Source organism: Mus caroli, unplaced genomic scaffold, assembly GCF_978045245.1.
Source record: "Mus caroli unplaced genomic scaffold, Mus_caroli_1 scaffold_17, whole genome shotgun sequence".
Classification (NCBI taxonomy): Eukaryota; Metazoa; Chordata; class Mammalia; order Rodentia; family Muridae; genus Mus; species Mus caroli.
This window is the reverse complement of record NW_028227272.1, coordinates 29,932,529-29,954,136: the sequence shown is the minus strand read 5'-3', so window position 1 is coordinate 29,954,136 and position 21,608 is coordinate 29,932,529. Positions and strand designations below refer to the sequence as shown.

The window sequence follows — 21,608 nt, the reverse complement described above, 5'->3', positions numbered from 1 at the left end:
TCACTAAGTTCCAAATGCCATCAGATACAAAGATACCCATCTTCCTATGTATGAGAGAGAAGGAGGGAGAGGGGGAGAGAGAAGGCCATGAAGTGTTCGTCGGGGTGAGAGAACAGCTCTCCAGAGTAGGTTTCTCCGTCCACTGAAGGAGCCAGACATCAGGATGTCAGGGCTGGCCAGCAAGTACCTTTTTATCAACTGAACCATGCCCAACTCTTTACCAAAGAAAGTTACAGTTCTTTGTTAAAACACACCCAGGAACCTTTCTGGTCCCAATGACACAATGTGAACCTCAATAAAAATAGTAGTTAAGGGGCTAGAGAAATGGCTCACTAGTTAAGAATACTTGCTGCTTTTCTAAAGGACCATCAGAGTTTGGTTCCTAGAACCCACAGTGGGCAGATCAAAACTGCCTGTAACTCTAGCTCTAGGGGATACGATGCCCTCTTCTGGTCTCTGTAGGCTGGTGCGTGCGCATGCACATGCACACACACACTAAGAAAAAAACAAACAAACAAAAAAACCCCCCAAAAAACAAAAACAAAAACAAAAACCAAACTTATTTTTTCGTTTTTCAAAACAGAGTGCAAGATCACCTCCCACCTTAATTTAAAAAAAAAAAAAATTTCAAAAAACTGAATAAAATCCATTATGCACATTAATTCATGATTTTAAAATGATATATTGAGAGACAGAGAACCAATTCATTAGCTTATGAACTGATTAAAAGAATCAACCATTTACTTTGCCTTTTCTCTGTGAAGATATCACTGAGTAACCTAGACATTCTCTGCAGAGGTAAATGAGGAAATTAAAATAGCCTAGTTACAGGTAAAAACAAAAACAAACAAAGCAACCAGGGTATCAGTATTTTACAACTCCCAATGAATTAATGAATATAGATCATAAGTGACTATCAATTTTAAGAATAATTTGGTTGTTGCTTGTGTGTGTGTTTTCCTGGGGACTGAATTCAGGTTGCCACGATGGGCAGCAGGGCCTCTGCCCCGAAGAGCACCTCATTGGATCCCAGTGGCTATCTTTATAAAAGGTCAGAACATCGGGGCACAAATCTGTAACCCCAGCACTCAGGAGCTTGAGACAGATTTTGAGTTTGAGGCTAGCCTTGGGCTGCATCCAGAGATCCTATCTCGAGACAACAACAACAACAAAACAGGAGTGAAGGAGCCAGCTGGGATGGCTTGGTGGGTAAATGCACTTGCTCACATACTCAACAGCCTGAGTTTGCTCCCTGATGCCATAGAGGAGGGAAAGAACTGAAATGTACCCACTGTGTACCCACGTGTGCCATGGCATGCATATGCCTGCTCGCTCTGACTCTGATACCCCGGCCCACACTCCCTGCCTGCCCGCCCCTCAACTAATTATAACACACACACACACACACACACACACACACACACACACACGGAAAGAGAGAGGAGGGAAAAAAAGGAAAAAAACAAAGGCAATCAGAAATTGTGTCTCTTACTAAAGAAAACAAACCTAAGACTGCATTTGCTCTAGCTTCTGGCTCTCCTGTCCACTCAGGAACGCAGAGAGACCCACCCTCCCATATCCATCTAGTCAGCCAAACAATCTGTGTGCCTCACGCCATTTTCCTCTCTTCTGTTCTCTGGGGAAAAGGCCAACACTCAGAAGTCTGTGGTGGGAATTCCTGATGAGAAGTCCTGACTAGGAAAAGCCGCGGATGGAGGACAAGGAGAACCCACCCATGCATGCCTTCGTGCGTATCTGCAAGGGTCTAGTTTAACTGCAGTCAGAAGCTGGCATTTGGGCAGGTGCGGGCGCACTGCTTTCTCAATAATTTCTACATGTTACTTTACTACTTTCTCACCCAAGCATACGACAGAGAGGAAGGGAGGGAGACACTGGGCGGGGGATAGAAAAAGAGAAGAGGGGAGGAGGGAAAAGGAGGGAGAGGAGGAGGGAGAGAGAGAGTGAGGAAGGGAAAGAAGGCGTGCATGCCGTGCATAGGTGTGAAGCTCAGAGGACGACCGGCTGGAGCTGGCTCTCTCTGGCCTCGGAGGTTCTGGGAGGCGAACTCGGGGTGTGAGGCTTGGCACCTCGTGCCCCTGCTCACTAGACCATATTGCTGCCCTCCAGCAATTTCAATCCTTCTTCCAAACCGGAAAGGTCTCCCCTGCATTGTACCCTCATAGTGGCACCTCCACTTGCTTTCTTTGCAGATTTCTCTGTTCAACGGACTCTTCTACAAAATCTAAGTTACAACTATGAGTATTTCTATAAAAATCCTCTGTATAAATTATCATAGTTCCTCTCATTTCAAAATTCTTTTATGTTATAATTAGAAGCATGCTAGTCTGTTCTCCTGAGGCTGACTTGTTTGTCTTTCCCAGTCACTGGCTCTACTTCTACAGCTAGCTTACTCTGCCGTTTCCTCATTCACATTCTGAGGTAAATAGTTTAGCAGGCGATTTTTCTTGGTTTTTGTTTGTTTGTTTGTTTTTGCTTTTTTCCAGACAGGGTTTCTCTGTATAGCCCTGGCTCTCCTGGAACTCAGAAATCCGCCTGCCTCTGCCTCCCAAGTGCTGGGATTAAAGGCGTGCGCCATCACGCCCGGTGTGACTTTTCTTTATCAGCTAATGGGTTTCCTCATCCTCAAAGCTCAAGTCATTCCGAAAGGGTACACTGAGTGACGTTCACACGAGAAAAGTAGAAGCAATGCTGCCATTAAGATGAGTTCCAGGACAGCCAGGGCTATGCAGAGAAACCCTGTCTCGAAAAACCAAAAAAAAAAAAAAGAAAAAAAAAAAAGAAAAGGATTTCCTTCTGTGAGCTCAAAGGTGGCGATCATCATGCAAAGCCTCTGACTCTCATTTCTCAGGGCCACTGCACAGGGGATCCTATGCTCACCAAGGAAGTCTCCTGCTTGCCTACCAAGTGGCTGTCATTTAAGAAAGAGACCACCATCTTACCAAAGCACCTCCTAAATGCACATATTGTCTTGTGAATGTAAAATGCAATTGTGTGAAGGCAAGTTTCACATAAAAATGATCTTGAGGAGAGGGAATATAGACACTCTTCTTCCCAGAGAATTACAACATAAAATTACTCATAATTTGATACATTTAAGGATAAACACTTTGCATAAATCACATATTGTGAATGTCTTTAGTACAAAGTACAATAATTACTTTATCAGCTACAATTTAATTCAATTTTAAAAGCTGGAAGAATAAAAGGAATTATTAATGTCAATTATAAAATGCTTCAATATGGGGCTGGAGACATGTCTCAGCAGTTAAGAGCACTGGCTATTTTTCCAGAAGACTTGGGTTTGATTCCCAGTACCCACATGGTGGCTCATAACCATCTATAACTCCAGTCCCAGGGGATCTGACTCTCTTCTTGTCTTTGAGAGCACCATGCACTCACATGATACACAAATATACATGCAGACACAACACCCATTTACACAAGTAAATAAAACAAAATGATTGCTTCAATATTAAGTTTGATGCAATAATCTTTCGGTAACAAGTTAAAGTGAAGTGGAGACAGCTTACAAAACTGAATTTTTATTTATGGAATAGTCTTGCTTGTTGATGAAGGCTAACCTTGAATACAGCACTCTGCCTTAGTATCTCTAGTGCTGTGATTGTAGATGTATACCACATTTGGTGTGGTGGTTTGAATATACTTGGCCCATAAGGGCTGGTAATGTTAGGAGGTACGGTCTTATTAGAGGAAGTGTATCATTTGTAGGGTGGGCTTTGAGGCTCCACGCAGTATGGAAGGGTCACTTTCTCCTGGCTACAGTCAAATGGAGATGCAGAACTCTCAGCTCCTCCTGCACCGTGCCTGCCTCATAGCAAGGACCAACATCCAGAAACCCTGCCTCTGCCTCCCTAGTCAGCTAAAGGTATGCATTTGCTGCACCAGGCTCCTGGGTATTCTTAACCTACTATCTCAGTTTCCAGGTCCTTTGCATTTCTCTTTGTGCTTTAAAATGAACTTGCTAAATCTTAAAGAAAGAACACTTTTTGAGAGCTTTTCCAAATCACATCAATTCCAACAATGCGGGAAGACAGAACATCCTTACAACACTGAGCCTTTCGGTCTAAAAGCACAGCTCATCTCCCCAGCAAAGACACGCTTTAACAATTCAAGTAAAGCCTCATAATTTGTCTCAGAGATTTTACAAAAGTCGGTATATTCCCAGATTCTACTATTTCATGAGTGACATATTTCTAACCACTTGTTACACAGAGAAGTAAAATAATTGTCCAATGTTGATTTCGTATCTGAAAGCCCTGGTAAATTTTAGTTCAAAACTTGTCTGCTGATCCCTTCAGACTGTTTCCATGGCTCTATGAATAATGGAACCTTTGTTTCTTCCTCTGTGCTTCTTGTGTATTTACGCAACTTCCTCACCCTGTTTGTTAGAACATCAAGTATAATGCTGAATAATAGAAATATCTTTTTTGTTACTAATTTCAACTGTTTTCTTTGTTGACTCTGTATGAAATTAAGAAAACATTCTAAATTTGCTAAGATTTTTATTGGTAATAGGTGTTAAATATATTAATAATTTTTATTCCTCTATTGAGATAATCATGATCATATGATTTTATATTTTATCAGATTAATATGGAATTTTCCTTTTTTTTTTTTTTTTGGCAAAGATAGATTCATTAAGAAATTATGAGAAAGAACTCCGGAGAGTAGAAGGAAGCCCAAGGGAGTTTCAATTTTGACTTTTTATTATGCCATTATTTTTTTTGTGTGAAGAATTAATTCTTATCCTCATAAATCTTTCATTCTATTAATGTAGATGAGACCAATTTTCTAATGTTAAAGAAATTTTATAATAACCTTGAAGTACGGTGTGATGGTTAATACTGTCAACTGGGTTAGACTGAGAACTACCAACGAGCACTTCTGGGTATTCCATGCAGGTCTTCCCACAAAGGTTCCTACAAACCAGAAGGGAGAACCCACCCTGAATGTGGGTGGCACTGCTGACCGGGCGGGTCTCAGACAGAATGAACAGGTGAAAGGGTCTGGGCAGAGCACCAGCATTGCCTTTTCGGCTTCCCAGATCTGGATGTAGTGTGACTGCCCTAAGCTCCCACTGTCATGGCCGCTCCATGATGAGCTGCACTGTGCTGCAGCAATGAGGAAAGTTACTAACATAACTCTGGGCTCTCTGACACGAGTCCTTACCCAGGCTGTCCACCTCTACTGGATACCCTTTCTACAAGACCAAGCTTGTTAACGTGCACGTCAAGTTTTTTACCTATGTGATCATTTGGATTGGGAGCATTCCCCCCTTTTCTCTTGACTGAAAGGGTTATGTAGGTTTCACGTTATTATTGTTATTTTTAAAGCTTGTTAGAATTTGTTGGTAAAGCCATACATCTAAACTTAAGAGTCTTCCTTGAAGAGTTACTCTACTGGTTGGATTTCTTTAACATTTTAAGATCATTTAGGCCTTATATTTTCTTGAATCAGTTTTAAATTATGTTCTAGGAGTTTGCTGGTTTTGTCTTGTTTTCTGCTTCTATTTTCATTTAGAATGAGCTCTTTTTATGTGGTCAGGACTGATCTTAATTTGTAGGCTCAATCCTCTCTTCTCAGCCCCAGAAACACTTGGGACCACAGGAGTTTTTTGTTTGTTTGTTTGTTTGGTTGGTTGGTTGGTTGGTTGGTTTGGTTTTTGAATACAGAGTTTCTCTGTGAAGTCCTGGCTGTCCTGGAATTTACTCTGTAGACCAGGCTGGCCTCAAACTCACAGAGGATCCACCTGCCTCCGCCTCCCAAGTACTGGGACTAAAGGCATGCGCCACCCATGCCCAGTGACCACAGGCATTTTTGTATTCATGCTTGCCTAGCTGTCTGCTATTGTTATTGGCATCTTAAATTTTATTAGCATAAAGTTATTCGTAATATCCTGTGTTTATAAACTTTTACAGTATCTATAGTGACTTCCCCGCTATATTCTTTTGCTTTGGTTATTTATACCTTCTTTCTTGATAAGAGCGTCTTAAGTTTACAAAATCACTAGCATTTTCTTTGCCTTTCTTCAATGCTAGGGTTGAACATAGAGCTGGTGTATTCTAGAGAAGCACTCTGTCACTCAGCCACAGCCCCTCCCCACCATTAACTTTTGCTTGGTTAGCCTGTGTATCACATATATGTGGTTTTTATTTTGTTCATTTCTGATCTTTATCACCTTTCTTCTATCAAGAGAGATCTTTTTTTTAATTTATTGATCCATTTAGCCCAATAAATTTTACTTATTTTTCAAATATATGCATTTAAAGCTATGAATTCAACAGGCATAAATAACAGCACATGGCTTCAATCATAGGTAAAAGCAGGGTAAGTCGCAGGCCAGCTGTGGTTACATAGTAAGACAACTGCCTTAAAAACAACAACAAAAACAAGCTATAGTCTTTCAGGAGACATAGGCAGGCAAGTTCCAGGCCAATAGACCAGCCAGGGCTACATAGTGAGACCCTGTCTTTAAGAAAAAAGGGGGAGAGGGGAGCCCAAAAACCTGATAAATTTTCTTTACTACTGGTGTTTTTATTTCATAAGCCTTGAATAGTATAGTATAATAGCTTTATTAGGATATTATTAAAGATATTGGTATCTTATAATTTTCATTATTATTTGACTCATTCTATTAAAAGTACTGCTTAACTGCCAAACATAAGGACATTCTAGTTATATTCTGCTAATGATTTTTAACAGTAATAAATATATCTGATTTTAATCCTTTGATTTTTTTGCTCAGATTTCCTTATGATTCAGCAAAAATGGCCAATCATATAAATATTTCATGAGTCTGAAAAGACTTCTACACCAGACCTAACGTTCCAGTTAAGTCTATATGTCACATTTACTTATCTGATAATATTCACTCAATACTTGCCATATTTTTATTAGTTTTTTTCTATCAATTGCTAGCAGAGAGAGTATATTATATTCTTTTACTATTGCTGTTACCTGGTCTCCCCCACCCACATTGTCTCCCTCCCCACCCCACCCCTGCCCCCTTCTCTGAGGCCCAGACTAGTCTTGGGCCCACTATATAACTAAGTCCCAAGTGCTGGGATTACAGGTGTGTACCATACTCGGCTTATCTTACAGGACTTTAAAAAAAGCATGGTTTATATTTAATAGCATTACTCATTATGGTTGGATAGTCAGAAGGGTACCATGGCAGGTACAACTTCATTGTCTTTGAATTACCTGTGCTTTCTTCCTTTTTACTATTAGGTTTTTTTGTTTTTTGTTTTTTTAATGTTCAAAGTGGAGGTGCATCTTGATCCTTGGCTAATAGTTATGATTTTATCAAAAATTCAAATTAAGGAAAGAAAGATAAATAATAAATTGTAATTGATACAGAACATTTTCATGTATAGAAAATGCTGTGATTCTGTATGTCAAGTCAATGCTTGAAAACTGCCCATTTCACCACAAGGGAAAAAGATTTCTCAGCTTTTACACTATTTTATTTCTAGTTTTACTCAGGTTGGCCAGGAACCTCAGATCCTCCTGCCTCAGATTCTTGAATGCAGGGATTACAAGCACAAAATATGCCTATTTCTTAACTACAGAGGGTTACTTTTACAGAGAAACACTGCTAAAATGTTATATCTTTGCTAATGTGTTGTATTTCTAGTAGTTCCTGTCTTAGAGTACGATTTATTTTCTTTTTTCTTCCCTACCCCCCCCCCCAGCCCCAGCATCCCCTCCCCACCCCAGACAGCTCTGTGTAACCCTGGCTATCCTTGTAGACCAGGCTGGCATTAAACTCTGAGATTCTCCTGTCTCTGTTGTCTACGTGCTGGGATAAAAGGCATGTGCAACCACTGCCTGGCATGCATGATGCAAATTTTATTTATGTACTTGCTTTAGTCGGAATTCTGAAACCGTTCCCCCCCTTTTTTTTTTTAAGATTTATTTATTATTATGTCTAAGTACACTGTAGCTGTCTTCAGACACACCAGAAGAGGGTATCAGATCTCATTACGGATGGTTGTGAGGCACCATGTGGTTTCTGGGATTTGAACTCAGGACCTTCAGAAGAGCAGCTGGTGTTCTTAACCACTGAGCCATCTCTCCAGCCCCTGAAACCACTCTAGACGGCTTTCTTTTTTCCTCAAACCTAATCCTACCAGCAAGTGTCAGTTTCTTGGTCCAATGTATGATGAACCCTTTAATCTCATCCCCTCTATCGCTGCTTCGTGGGCCTATTCTGAGTCAAGCTAAATGACTCATGGAGAACTTCTTCATACAGAATAAAACACAGGGCTGGAAAGATAGCTCAGCAGGTAAGAGCACTGACTGCTCTTCCAGAGGTCCTGAGTTCAATTCCCAGCAACTACATGGTGGCTCACATCTATCCGCAATGAGAGCTGATGCCCTCTTTTGGTGTTTCTGAAGACAGCTACAGTGTACCCATCACATAAATAAAATTAATAAATAAATCTTTAAAAAACAATAAAACACAAAGATGAAAGCATAAGTCAGTTTCCCATGTTTGACTTTAAAAAAAAAAAGGAAAGAAAGAAGGAAAGAGGAAAGAAATACCAAGCCTTCCCCAAATCATAGATCATCATTGTTTTGATCACTGGCCACTCCAAAGAACTAATAGTATATTCACTATTTTTGCTTTTACAAAAGAAAAAAAAACCCCATAAACTATAAAGATTTACGTTAAAATGTTTCAGATATTTCCCCTATTTTTCAGCAAAGTTTAGTGAAAGGAGAGGCTACTGCATCCTTGTGCGGCTAGAGCACGCTCCTCGACTGCACACATATGCAATACTATGGCACGGACCTCTGAGGCTCCATCTCACTGTCAATGTAACCAATCATCTGCTGTTTTCCTGACTGCAAGCCCAACTGAGACTGCCAAGTACTATAAAAGCCACCGTCTGGATCATAAACAACTTTGCAATTAAGCTATCAAGTTACCTCTGTGTATCACATACTGAGTCTTGGTCTTCCAAATGCATTTTTGTCTAATGATAGTGCGTAAGCCAACGACTACACCAATCTTTGGCATGGCCTTTAGATATTTTATTTAGCTGAACAAGGCAGAAAAAGGCCTATTTAGGCCTGATACAAATACAAGAACATTTTTGGACTAAAAAAAAGATAAAACTCTCAATTAATTAAAAGAAATATTTCTATTCCTCTCCAGGATCTAGCTGGAAAAGTGTAGTCTCCATTTTTTTTTTTTTTTAAATCAGGGAAACTTGTTTTGTGACAGATAAAGAGCATTACAGAAAGCCACAACTAATCAAAATACTGAATTGTGGAGCCAGAATAAACTGATTTATCTACAAGACAGCTGCTGTAGCCAGGAAGAGCCGTGGAAGAGAAGACAGAAAGATTCTAAGAGCCAGAGGAACAGGAGGTTTATTGTGAAGCTGCGTCTCCTAGAGATGGCAGAAGCTACACCTATACAGTATCTACAGCGTGGCTGCCTAAACATGGCCTGGATATGGACAGCACTGATGGACACGCTAACAAGAGTCCTCAACCACACAAAAAACTAGAGGCAACTGTGGTGATCTGAATATGCTTGGCCCATGGGAAGTGGCACTACTGGGGGTGTGGCCTTGTTGAGGAAAGTGTCTCCTCATAGCTGCCTTTAGATCAAGATGTAGAACTCTTGGCTCCTCCAGCACCAAGTCTGCCTGCATAATGCCATGCTTCCTACCATGATGATAATGGACTGAACCTCTGAAACTGTAAAGTCAAATTGTTTTCTTTATAAAAGTTGCCTTGGTCATGGTATCTCTCCATATCAATTAAACCCTAAACCCTAAGACAGCAACTAAAGAAAGCCGGGAAAAGGAGGCCATCATAGAAAAACCACTAGACACAAATTTATGGTGAGCCTGTCCCAACAAGATACATCTTTACCACAGCTACTGCATCTATGGCTCAGGGAACCACTCTGAACCTGGGAAAGGAAGTTGTAAGAGGCGGAATACTTCTTAAGAAGTCTGCTGGAAAACACCTCTCCTAGAAATGGCTGCATAAACAAGAACAGAACAATGGTATCGATAAATAAGTTAACATGCAACAGGTACATTTTCATGGGGTCCTACCCATAGACAAAGAACTACAGGCTACTAATGACTGCTAGAAGAATTTACCCTCTCAGAGGGATGAGCCTCTGACTGGTTGTCCAATGCAGAGTAGGCAACCCTGACTATATATATATATATATATATATATATATATATATATATATATATACACAGCACCAAGAAAAATGGAATCAACAGGTTGTATTTTATACACACACACCTTATGTATATACATATATACACACAGGTAACAATAAAAATAAAAGGAAAAAGAGGCCAACAACTTGAGATTGGAGGAGGACAGGGAAGAGGTTTGAGGGACAGTAGTTGGGAGGGGCTAGAAGGAGGAAAGGGAAGTGCTGAATTCTATTTCAATTAAAACATTTAAAAAAAAGGGAAATATCTAGTGAAAAATGCTCTAAGTAATCTCTTTTACAATTAAAATCCTGATTATTTTCTTTAAAAAAAAACACAGCTTCAACATTAAACATTTCAAAAATATTCATTTTGTTTTTAAATATATTAAGTGAAAAAATCCCTAAACATTCGTTAAAAAAAAATCTTTGGGGCTAGAGAGATGGCTCAGTGGTTAAGGGCACTGACTGCTCTTCCAGAGGTCCTGAGTTCGATTCCCACCAACCACATGGTGGCTCACAACCATCTGTAATGAGATCTGATGCCCTCTTCTGGTGTGTCTGAAGACAATTACAGTGTGCTTATATATAATAAATAAATCTTTTTTAAAAATCTTTAAGGGGATAAGAAGGATCATTTCAGACTCAATTAAAATTTCTACTAGTAATACTATTTTTGAGTGACAGATTACAGCTGTATAGATTTATAGGGTACAATGTATTTTGATATATAGTGTACAATCCATGTATATGATGAGTGATTGTTGAGCTCATTAACATACGCATTGTCTTGCTTATCTGTCTTTTTTAGGGTGGAGTATCTGAAATTGTTAGTTATCTTGAAACATACATTATTTCTTGCAGTCACTATGTCACACAGTAAATATTGGGTGTGTTTTGAGGGGAGACCGTATTGTTCGGCTTTGTATATTTACACTTGTCACAAAGAATTTAATAGGTATTCTATCAAAAAAACAATGAAGGTGACCTGCAGTGTTGGTGCACGCCTTTAATCTCTGCACAAGGGAGGCAGAGGCAGGCCAATCTCTTTGAATTCAAGGTCAGCCTGGTCTATAGAGACAGTTCCCAGACAGCCAAGGTTACATAGAGAGAAAAAACAAAACTAAACCACTAAAACCAAACAACAACAACCAAAAAAAAAAGGCTACAGTAATGTTTGAAACAAAAATTGTATGGAGCTGAAGAGATGGCTCAACTTTTAAGAGCTCTTAGTTGTTTTTCTAGGGCCTTGGGTTCAATTCCCAGTGCACTCATGGCATCTCACAACTGCCTACAACTCCAATCTCAGGGATCTGACAGCCCTCTTGGTTTCCAGGGGCACTGTATGTACACGGTGCAGGCATACATGTAGGTGAACATCCATCATCCATACACATAAAAAATAAATATTAATTTAAAAAATTTAAATTGTGGATTAAAAAAAAGTCAGTGTATTCTTCCTCTTTAGAGCACTATCTATATAAGGCTTCAATTATAATTGATTGAAAATATGATTTTCTCAGGAGGCTGAAGTAGGAAGATCCCATGAGACCAGACTTTGTAAGGAGGAGGAGGAGGAGGAGGAAGAGGAGGAGGAGGAGGAAGAGAGAGAGAGAGAGAGAGAGAGAGAGAGAGAGAGAGAGAGAGAGAGAGACATCACTTATTTCCAAACAAGTCTCAAGGTAAAACATATCAGTCTAACTCCTCCATTCCCATCAAACCTAACATGTATATCCCCAACTTTATTGCAGCAGTGTTCACAACAGCAAACAAACCCAAAACTAATAACAAGAAAACCCAAACAACCTATATGTTCCTCAGTTAATCAATAGGTATAAAAACATTTGGTACATATACAACTGCAGTGCTATTCAGCTATAAAGAAGATGAAGATGAGATCTTATCATTCATCAACACATGGAGATAGAAATTAGATATGTCAAGTGAAGTCACATATAAAGGCAAGCACTGCGTGATTTTACTCACAGCTGAGCTAGAACACTTGATCTCACAGAAGTTCAGAGTAGAATGACGGTTAGCAGAGGCTAAAGAGTGGAGGGGAACAGGACAGGTGGAGAGGGGCACTCAGTAGGGAGAAGCTAGACAGGAAGATGATGTTCTGGGGTTTTACTGCAGATTAGGGTGACTATAATAATGTTCAGAAGAGCTCACAAAGACAAGAAAGAAACTGAATTTCTTACACAGAGATGCTTACGATGGTAACTAATTTTACCCTAGGTTAAAAACTATACAGTGCATGCGACATTAAAATAGCACATGGGATTTCGTAAGTATATACACTGCTTTGTTTTATTCATCAGCTAAATAAATTTAAAGAAAAAAAAATACATAACTGAATGAACACATGTACAAACAAGTGAAAACAATGAACCCAAACGATAAACAGAAGCTGAGCTGGGTTACAGTCATAAAAAGGTTCTTTAGGAATATTTGTCTATCTGACTTTGGACATTAATGTCCCTTCTGAAGTACAAACTGTTCAGTTTTGAGACAAAGTCTTACTATGTAGCCCTAGCTGGCCCTGAACTCACAGAGACCTCTTTGCCTCCCCACTGCTGGATTACAGCTGTGAGCCAACATACCCAGTTAAAATGTTTTTACTTTATGGTTTCCCTTATCCTATCTAAAAACATTCAAGCCATCTACATATTAGCCTATGATCTTTGTAGATGTAGACCTTCTCATTTTACTCATCTATATAATCTACTGTAAGCCTTGTTTATTTTGATGCTCATATTTGCTAACATTCTGGCACAAGATAGTCTAGGATTATCTCAAAACTTCCTTACCCTGGTTCTGGAATTAGCTATTTTCTTACCCATATAATAAACTTATAGCAAGGTACATTTGGGTAGACAGGGAGGGATGAAGTTAATAATCCTACAGAAAACTGCAGGATTCATGCATAGTTAAGTAACCTAACTGTTGCATTATACCACTAATTTTTTTTTTTTTTTTTTTTTTTTTTTTTTTTTGGTTTTTCGAGTCAGGGTTTCTCTGTGTGTCGTCCTGGTTGTCCTGGAACTCACTCTGTAGACCAGGCTGGCCTCAAACTCAGAAATCCGCCTGCCTCTGCCTCCCAAGTGCTGGGATTAAGGGCGTGCGCCACCACCGCCCAGAGCCACTAATTTTTAAAAGCATTTTATTTAACAGTGATAGAAAAGCCAACCAGAAATTGATACTCTTGGAAACAGAAGTCTGTATATTAAAACCTATGGTATCAGTCACTGAGTTTAGAACTGGCTAACAGAAGCAGGAATGCAAGACAGGCAGTGGTGGCGCACACCTTTAATCCCAGCAATTGGGAGGCAGAGGCAGGCAGATTTCTGAGTTCGAGGCCAGCCTGGTCTACAGAGTTCCAGAACAGTCAGGGCTACACAGAGAAACCCTGTCTCAAAAAACCAAAACCAAAACCAAAACCAAAACCAAAACTAAAAAAAAAAAAGAAGCAGGAATGCAGAAGTGCTACGAAGGCAGTTCCGCCAAACTACCTGAGAGGCATATAAGCTGTCGCACTGGGCCAGAGGGATTGGGTACAATTTACAGGGGCCATAAATATATGCTGTGAGACCTCTATATATGTGAAATTAAGAAGAGAGCCACCATATGCTCAGATATATCACTCCTGGCATTGACCAAAAAACCCTATATCCTACCACAGAGATATTTGTATATCCATGTTTATTGATGTTCTAGTCACAACAACAAAGAATGGAACTAGCCTACTATCAATCAACAGATGAATGGTAATGCAAATGTGACATATATACAAGATGGAATGTTATTCAGCTGTAAAGAAAAAATAATATCATGAAATCATTAGGAAACAGATGGACCTGGAGGTTTATTAAGTAAGGTGGGTGGCTCAAATCCAGAAAGAAAAAACCGCATCCTCTCCCTCGTATGCAACACTGCCTATCCTGGATATATGTAAAGAGATGTAAGTGTGGGTATAACTAAGAAACAATTGAAACAATGGAACGCAGGGCAAAAGGACCCGTGAGTCATGAAAAAAAGCTATAAAGCTATTTTTTTCTCCTTCCAACTCATAGTTGTTTCATGGTAGATATGTAAGCTCATCTTCCTGTGTACTAAAGTAGCAAGAACCACTCCTGCCTTCCAAAGACTGCAATGTGCTAATCAGTTAAACCAGTGATTATAAAAGTTGGGCTTCCCTTTTTATTCTACTAACAGTGCAGTAGGAATCAGACGAGACTAGTAATAAATACACTTGTCACATGGCCCACTTAGAAAAAGTGACTTCTTAAAAATTTGTTTTGAGGGAAGGGTCTTCAAATATATTTTTCATACTAGCATACAATTAATTTTTATTATAATTACCCTCCCCTGCTCCTGGGGGAGGCATTCTGTAATTGAATTTTTCCTGGTTTTCTTCAGTTTAAAACTATATAAAGTCATTCTACTAAAGTGTTATTTTATTTAGTTTTTTTGTTTGTTTGTTTGCCTTTGAGACACAGTCTTACTATGTTTCCCTGGCTGGCCTGAAACTCACTATGTAGACTGGGCTGGCTCTGAACTTGAAGAGTGCTGGATTAAAGGCATATGCCACAACACCTGGCGATTTTAAACTACTGTAATGTTATACATTAAAAAAAAAAAAAATGAGCCGGGCGTGGTGGCGCATGCCTTTAATCCCAGCACTCGGGAGGCAGAGGCAGGCGGATTTTTGAGTTCGAGGCCAGCCTGGTCTACAGAGTGAGTTCCAGGACAGCCAAGGCTACACAGAGAAACCCTGTCTCAAAAAACCAAAAAAAAAAAAAAAAAAAAAAAAACGTGATCTTAAAACTGTTTAAAAAGAAAGAAGTATGTGACAAAAAGCTGGGCTCCAAAGTTCAAGGTCATTCTTTAATTTTTCTCTAACTTTTGAATACTGCTGATGACAAGTTGCTTACAGAGCGTGAGTCAGCGCCTGCCTCACAAGACTGTGCACTCTCTCCTTTCCCACTCAGCCCACGCTGTGTAGCAGAGGATGTCCCTGAACTTCGGCCCCTCCTGCCACTAGTTCCTGAGACTACAGGCTGCACATCCATAGAAAGCTGTGTGTCTATTTTTTTCTACTTTTAACTGTTTATGACTTTAGGAACTAAGACCTACTTTCTGAGGACAAGCCTGGAGCCTAATGAACTCAGGAACCCTGTGAGACCAGCAAGCACTCTTAACTGTTGAGCCATCTCTTTAGCCTCTAACCCTGTTTTCTTATGATAGGGTTTCTCACTGGGACCTGGGGCTCATGATGAACTAGGTGGTAGGCTGGCGGCCATTGAGCCCTAGGGATATTCCGGTCAGTCCTGGACTCCCCAGCACTTGGATGAGATCACAGCTGGAACCACTGCACTCAAGTCTGTATGTTCATTCTAAGGACTGAACGCAAGCCCTCACACATGGGTCAGATGTGATAGCTAACGCTGGTTTTCAATCTAGCAGGACCTAGAATCATCTAGGAGTCAAACCTCTGGGCGTGCCTGGGAGGGACTAACTCACAGCTCAACCAATGTGGGAAGAGCGGCTGGGACTGAAGGAAAACAACATTCACAGCTGTTTTCCTGACTTTGAGCAGCTGACCCCTGTCACCATGACATCTGTCTTGATGGACTGTACCCTAGAACTGTGGATCAAAATAAAGCCAGCCTGCCTGCCTCCCTTCCTCCCTCCCTGCCTCCCTTTCTCCCTTCTTCCCTCCCTCCTCCCTTCCTCTCTTCCTCCCTCCCTTCCTTCTTCCCTTCCTTCCTCCCTCCCTTCCTTCTGCTGCTTTTGTCAGGGGATTCTATCCAGCACCAGAAGGAAAGAAAGGCAGCAGGGTGCTCAGCACTTGCTCCCAGACCCTGCCCACATGGCGCTTTCCCTCTAGCTGACTGTTTCACTTTTCTATTTCTGTTTAAGACTGTGAAGATTGTAAGTTACAGAAAAAATTATGACTGATACAATACTGATTACTTCAAAGAAGACAGTAAAGAAAAGCAGAAAAAGCATTTAAAACACTAGCTTCCAACTTAAATCTTGTAAAGGAAAATAATCACACGTGTTTCAGTAGTTTCCTAACATTTAGCTGAAGAAGTTATTTAGTCTCAGCGAAGCCTGTAATTTGGTCTGTTTTCTTTCTTTTTTCAATTTTGCCCTTTGATGCAATCACCATTTCTGACCATTCCTGAGTTGCTTGAAGCAACATTCTTTTTTTTTTTTTTTTTACAGACTAGTGTCTGCTTTTCATATTGAAGGTGCCTGAGATCACTCTATCTTCCCATCAGGTCAAATGGCTCTCTTTTACCCCATTCTCTTACTCATTCTCCTGAAAGATATCAGCGCACTAATGGTAGCATCTGATAAAAAGGCACTACTTACGTGGTAAAGTATAGTCCTTGAACTATTCAATCCAGTACTTTCAATGCAAACTTAGCTTCTCCATGTCCATAGAGATCAGCTTGAACTCATTCAATTGTCCAGAGTTCAGACTTCTAGCTATTCTCTCAGGGCAAGTGCTTAAGGCACAACGGAAGCAGGAATCCAGAGATACACTGCAAACCTCTCATTTGGGCAGTGTGCACTGCTCTTACACAAATGACTCCAGTAAGGCAGCTATTAGAAGGTTTGCTCAGGTCAGTGTACTCATTTCTGCCGCATTCATAAGGGCTAACCCTCCCCAGATAGTCAGTCCTAAGTACCAGAGATCCTTAAATGTGGGGGCCTGCTCTCTCATAGAACTCTGAGCTCTTGCGTCATGACAGCCTTGTACACCAATATTCACATCAACATTATTTCACGACAGTCAGAAAGTCTGAACAACCCAAATGACTGAGGGGATGAGTGAGAAAATGAAACATGCTGCCTGGATGCAACAGAATTCTTTTTCAGCCTCTTTAAAAAAAATTATATATATATATATATATATATATATATATATATATATATATATATATAATTTTAAAGACTGGATCTTGCTACATATACATAGCTCTGGCTGGCCTGGAACCTGAAAGGAATGTAATCCTGATTCATGGTACATCATAGATACACAAAACTAAGTGAAGCGGGCCTGATGACAAAGGACAGACACTGCATGGCTCTGTCTGCACGGCTCCCTGAGAACAGTCCAAGGCAGGCTCACAGAGACCTTTGGTACAGTGGTTCCTGGAAACTGGGGCAGAAGGGGGAAGAGAATCAAGAGTATTTGTTTGGTGGATAAAATTGTATCACTTTAGGATGACAAAATTCTGGGGATGGACATAGAGGTGACAACTTGTATAACAATGTATACTTAAAACTAATGATAATGAATGTAGGTATGCATATTTTACAATAATAAAAATATCAAATGTGTCAATCAAAGTAGAAATGTAATCTGCTTCGTTTTAAGGTAACTCCAGCTCCAGAGGAATCCCAGGCTTCCAAGGACATTAAAAAGCTTTTAAATTCCAGGTTTTTCTAATAATCATTATCTTATGCTTCAGCAATAAACTAAAAACTCAAAGCTGAACTTTAATTTCAAAATTTTGTCTGTGCAACACAAACTGACATTTTTTTCCTTCCTAATCCCATTTCTCTTCACCAAGGAAAAAATATATTTTAATATTTTATTCAACTCAGCTCTACAACTATGATAGTTAGATTTACTTCTCAAAATCTCAGTAAGCAGGCCAGGAAAATCTAGGTTCATTCCAGTCCAAACACAATGTTTTCAGCAGAATGGTATTCACTGAGAAATGCTAGCTCTCACAAGTCTTGTGTTCTTTAATAACTGCTCCAGGCCATCCCACATAGTGACATCATCCTTACCGAATAAAGCCCATTATGCAACACTACATACCGTATCATCACTTTCTATGTGAACATTCACTACTGTGGATATAAGAGAGCCTGAGATTATGACAGTCTCTATATTAGATATTTTTTTTTCAATCCTGAGCAACATAAGAACAGGGATAGATCGCTTCTCGGCCTTTTGGCTAAGATCAAGTAAAGAACAGGGATAGACAAACTAAAAAACAAACAAACAAACAAACAAACAAACCCACTTTTAAAATACACAGACCAATATTAAATCAAGTAAAACACCAAGTTCTCATGAAGGCTGAGCACCTGCCACGCCATAGCAAAGTAGCATGACCGCTAAGAGAGCGCTGCCTGCTGTGGGTCCCGCAGCCGAATGTCAACAGAGGAATACAGAGTTGAAAATTTTGTAGGAAAATTTTAAAGTAGAAAATAATAAAATATTCTCATTTCACAAATATTATTAACCCAGGAAAGTTAAAAAAAAAAAAACAACAACAGTATTTTCTAAAGCATTTCACTCAAGTCATACCACATTTATTCAACTTGTGAATTACTGTTTAAATTTGTTTTTACTTACAATCCTGCACTATTTACACTTGCAATTGTGAATATTAGTGCCTTTTGCTTTGGGAGCATAGGACACATAGACTTTCCCTTATTTCTTCTGCTTAATACAACGAAAGTCCTGAGACGCTATACAGAAAACAGACTGAAGACTCAAAGGTTGAATGCAGGGGCTTCAGGGCTCCACAGACAGAAGCAGCAAGGTCCCTGTGTTTCTTTGTGCTGCATTTGTTCTGTACCCATATTCCAGGTTAGGAGCTTAAGTTCCCAAGCTGGCACCCCAGCAACACCAAGTCACAACAACAAGAAAAATAAACCAAGAGGGTGGGGCAGCTGCTAGATCATTGTGAAAATGCTTGAATGAACCACCAGAAACTCCCTGAACACACAGAAAACAGAAAGCCTACCAGAGCAATGGAAACCATCCGAAAGAAATGAGATTAAAAACAAATGGAAACTACAGTTGAAAACTAAAGCAACTGAAAACAAGCACACTGAATGGAAGGGTCAACACCAGATGGAGGGTAGAGAAGAGAGTAGGGTCAGAGGGGTGGCCTATGGTTAGAGTGCTTGCTGCTCTAGGAGAGGACCTAGGATCAGTTCCCAGCAGCCAAGACAAGTGGTTCACAACGAACAACCTGGAACTCCAGGTCCAGAGAATTGCAGGCTTCCAGCCTCAAGGGGTACCTGTACTCCTGTGCACAGACAGATACACACAATTAAAATTAAATTTACAACAGGCAATGAAATGAAATGAAATGCAGAACACTAGAAATTCTCCATTTAAAATGACAGAAAGTGGGGAAGAGAGAGAGAGAGAGAGAGAGAGAGAGAGAGAGAGAGAGAGAGAGAGAGAGCTGTAGCAGGAACTCAGACACTGTCCTTAGGGCTCTGTGAAGAAGGGAGGGTAGGCCTAGAAAAGTCACTGACTGAAAGCTTGCTCAGTTTGGAAGTAATAAATGTTGAGACGAGACACACTAACCAAACCACACATTTTAAAAAGAAGAAAAATGATATTAAGATATGTCACATCAAGCTGTGCGGGCGTGGTGGCGCACACCTTTAATCTTAGTACTCTGGAGGCAGAGGCAGGCGTAGCTCTGTGAATTTGAGGCCAGCCTAGAGTAAGTTTCAGGACAGCCTGGGCTGATACACAGATTCCTGCATCCCCTCCAAAAAAAGACATATGTCATATCTGGACTTCTGAAAGCTGAAGATAAAGAAAAAAAATCTTGAAAACAATGAGAAAAAACAAAAATGGCAGTAAATACCACACTATGAACCATAGTGAACAGAGAAAGTAGGGCATCTTTTAAGATGCTGAAAGGAAACATTGCTCACCCAGAATTGTATCTAGAAAAATACCCTTCAGGAATGGAAGAGAGAAATCAAGAGGTCTTCAGATAAGACAAGCTAAGAGAACTTGTGGTCAGCAGAGCTAAAAAAGCAGTGCTCTAAACAGAGAGAAAGCACTACAAGAACAAACAGTAAAACAGAAAGGCAGACTCCAGAGTGTATCAGCTTGCCAGGGCTGTGGTTTCAACAACCAGAATTTATTTTCTCTTGGCTCTACCTTTAAAAGCCAGGAATGGTGGCACATACCAGAGATCTCAGCACTCAGGAGGTGGAGGCAGGAGGATGGAGTTCAAGGTCATTTTCCAAGAAGTAGCAAGCTGGAGGCCAGCCTAAGCCACATGAAGCTGTCTCAACAGCAGGCAGGGCTAGGGTGCAGCCCAGATAGTAGTGTTTGCCTTGCATGCATGTTCAAATCCCATACACTGTGGAGGCAAAGGCAAGAGGATCAGAAGTTGAGAGAAATACACAAACTACACATCAGGTTGGAAGCCAGGCTGGGCTATAGGAGACACTGTTTTAATATCAGTTAGAAGGTTTGGGACTTGTTTCTTGTTTTGCTGTCATACTGCTATTTTTTCAGAGTTTCTTTTGTTATAAATCCCTGTCCTTGGTGTCACAGATGTTCTCCTAATACAGACTCTCAGTCTATACATACAAACTAAGAGCCCAGGACAGTTCTCTGAGATAAATTTAGTTGTGGTTCTGAGTCTAATTTTTCATTTCTCTACATAAATTTCCTTATAACATTTTTTCATAGCCCAGTTTTGTAAACATGCACCCAAATTGTATCCGCCCACATACATTTCTCAGCACCCCACTCACAGGATTCGTGGAAAGCACAGCTGTGAAAAAGAAAGAAGGCCGTTTTCAAGCATGATTGATTTTCTGAGTGAATGTACACAAACTCATAATGTCCCAAAGCAGGTGACTTATGAACTGAGTGTGTGAGCATATGCCCGCAGTGACAATAATCTAAACTGCAAGCATGAAATTATGAAATTAGATACTTCAACTGGTAGGGAGCCTAAAAATAACCAAAAGAAAGAATTTTCCTACAACTTTAAAGAGAGAATCCTCAGGGCCAGAGAGATGAGAGTGGGTAAAAGCACGAACCACGAGGCTGGAGGACCAGAGTCCAATCCCCAGGACCAACATGGTAGAAGAAGAAAACTGATCTTACACACACACACACACACACACACACACACACACACGCTTTATCCTCATTTCCTCAAAAAAAAAAAAAAATCAAGGTAAAATATCATTTCCTCAAAAAAAAAATCAAGGTAAAATAAAAAATATCATTTAGGAGGCAATTAAATTATTAATAAGAAAAATAAATGTCACCAGGCAGTGGTGGTGCATGCCTTTAATCCCAGCACTCGGGAGGCAGAGGCAGGCAGATTTCTGAGTTCGAGGCCAGCCTGGTCTACAGAGTGAGTTCCAGGACAGCCAAGGTACACAGAGAAACCCTGTCTCGAAAAAACCAAAACCAACCAAACAAACAAAAAACCAACCAACCAAACAAACAAACAGAAAGAAAGAAAGAGAGAGAGAAAGAGAAAAAGAAAAAAATACCTTCAACAAAGCACTCTGGGAAAACAATACCACTTAGCAGCAATAGCTCAGTAGAAGAACAAGT

The 21,608-nt window shown here is 40.1% G+C and overlaps 1 protein-coding gene across 9 annotated transcripts in view; it reads right to left on the bottom strand.

The window, feature by feature from the left end:
• Window positions 1-21,608, bottom strand: part of Lrch3 (leucine rich repeats and calponin homology domain containing 3) — a 108,875-nt gene that overhangs the window by 67,218 nt on the left and 20,049 nt on the right. The window lies entirely within an intron of this gene.